This window comes from Panthera onca, chromosome A1 (assembly GCF_046562875.1).
Source record: "Panthera onca isolate mPanOnc1 chromosome A1, mPanOnc1 haplotype 2, whole genome shotgun sequence".
Classification (NCBI taxonomy): Eukaryota; Metazoa; Chordata; class Mammalia; order Carnivora; family Felidae; genus Panthera; species Panthera onca.
The window spans coordinates 23,242,192-23,245,000 of NC_138339.1; positions in this window are offsets into that span (position 1 = coordinate 23,242,192).

Sequence of the window (2,809 nt, forward strand, 5' to 3'; positions counted from 1 at the left end):
TGATTTCACTTATATGTGAAATTTAAGAAACAAAGCAGATGAACATATGGGAAGGGAGAAAAAAATGAGACCACAAGAGACCCAATGAGAGAGAACAAACAGGGTTGATGGAGAGAGGTGGGTGGGAGAGGGACTAGATGGGTGACGGGCATTAAGGAGGGCACTTGTGGGGCACCTGGGTTGCTCAGAAGGTTAAGTGTCCGACTTCAGCTCAGGTCATGCTCTCATGGTTCATGGATTCGAGGCCTGCGTCGGGCCCGTGCTGCTAGGTCAGAGCCTAGAACCTGCTTTGGATTCTGTGTCTTCCTCTCTTCTCTGTCCCTCCCCCACTCATGCTCTGTCTGTCTGTCTCTCTCTCTCTCTCATTCTCTCAAAAATAAACAGTAAAAAAACTAAAAAAAAAAAAAAAAAAAAAAGGAGGCACCTGTGATTAACACTGGGTATTGTATGTAACTGATGAATCACTGAATTTTACTGAGACCAATATTGTACTGTAAGTTAACTAACTAAAATTTAAAGTAAAAAAAAATTTTCACATCCTCCAATTATTTATCATAGTTGTAGATCACTCTCTATTTCTAGTTGACTGACGTTTATATCATGAATAAATTAATTATTTTATTGGTTGAGTTTTTCTATCTATAGAAATAGTATAATAATTTATTTCTGTTAATATTATAAATTATATTAAAGGTTTTGTGGATGCTAAAATCACTTATACTCTAGGAATTAACCTACTTTGTTCAATGTATTTATCCATTTGTTTACTACCTGAGTCCTATTGCTAATATTTTGTTAATAATTATCAAATTTGTGTTCATGAAGATGATGTTCCTGTATTTTTTTCTTGAAATAATATTTTTCATGGTGTTGATATCAGAGTTACTGAGGCCGTATAAAAATAATGCTACATTTTCCCTTTTTCCCCAATAGCTAGTGAGTTTTGTGTAAGATGGCTGTAATTCCCCCCTTTTTTTTTTAATATTTGCAACAGCTCGGAGGAAACCATATGGGCATAAGTTTGTGGATTATATTTTGTAGGTTTTCTTTAATAATAAACTTTATTCCTTTAGTAGACATCAGACTTTCAGATCATCTACCGCTTCCTTTATTTGTCTTGGTACATTGTATTTTTTCTAATTACTACTTTCACACAAATTGTCAAATTTAATTGGCATAAAGTTGTTTTTAATACGTTCTATTTATCTTTTGAATATCTGTGCAGACTTCTTCCAGGCTAAGAAGAAATAGTAATAGTAAAACTATGATGTGAGATCATAAAAATCATGTTTTGGAAGCGAAAACAAACAAAACAATAAAATGCTTAGAACATATTTTTAAGTGAAAAAACTGTTAAAGTGTTTTAAAGTCTTTACTAATTAGATAATTTGTATATAAAAAGAAGAGTAAAATAGATTGAGGCATATACATGCAAAGTATATACACTTAAATCATGACAAAGTTATCACAAGAAAATGAGATACAAATGCCTATCATTTTGTCCTTAAAGACTTTTCCCTGTTTACATGGTTAATATGAACAAAATTGTTTTCCTGGTGAGAGCAGCGTTTCAAATGTGAAACAGAAGTTTATAATTTTGTTAGGATCTCAATCTCAAAACTAATTTAATTTTCTAAACCATGTTTATAATTGCTCAGTTGCAATTATTTTTATATATTCCAAAGTCTCATTTAATATACCTAGATGCTTTTACTCAAAAATTTGTTTTTGGAAGGTAGTGTTTCTCCAAATCTGTATTTACTTTTTCTTTACTATTTACTCTTATTAGAAAATATTTTTTTAAAAGAAAATATAGTAAATACTATTTTTAATGATATGAGAAATGTATGCTGTCGTTTCTTGTGCTGATAATTTATTAACATAAATCAATTGGTGAGGGTTGGAAAAGACCATAGACAAAACATTCTTTGTTCCTGTATATATCACTGAAATGACTGTGAATGAACAGACATGGCATCAGGATCAGTTACATAAGAGGAGACTCGTGTGCACTTCTCAACCTAATTCAATCCACTGAAGTCATATGACTGTGTTATGTCCAGATTCCCTAGGACCACATTAGGTTCAGTGATTCCGCAGAAGGACTCACAGTTCTAAAACACTGTTATATGTATGGTTATAGTTTATGATAGCGTAATTATACAAATTAAAATCAGCAGCAGGAAAACACATAGAGCAAAGTCTGGAGGAAAATAGGCACAAGATTTCAAGAGTTCTCTCCCAGTAGAGTCACACAGGACACACTAACTCCTCCAGCCAAAGATGGTAACGTGTGGTGCGCCCGGGGGGCTCAGTCAGTTGAGCGACTGACTTCAGCTCAGGTCAGGATCTCATGGTTTGTGAGTTCGAGCCTCGCGTCCGGCTCTGTGCTGACAGCTCAGAGCCTGGAGCCTGCTTCGCATTCTGTGTCTCCCTCTCTCTCTGCCCCTCCCCCATTCATGCTCTGTCTCACTCTGTCAAAAATAAAATGAACATTAAAAAAAAAAAGATGGTAACGTGTATAAAATATTATCTGCAGGGAGCTCATCACTACTCAAGGTTTTTACAAGGGCTGGTGGTGTAGTCACTCTCTGGTTTGATGTGAACCTACAGAGCAGGATGAACCCCTGCACAAAATTTGTTTTTTATGTTGAGACTGATAGCACCACGCATGCACAGCTCTCTCTCTCTCTCTCTCTCAATCTCTCTCTCTCTCTCTCTCTCTCTCTCTCTCTCACACACACACACACACACACACACACACACACACACACACCAAGAGAATTAGAAGAGTTCTAGACACACAGCG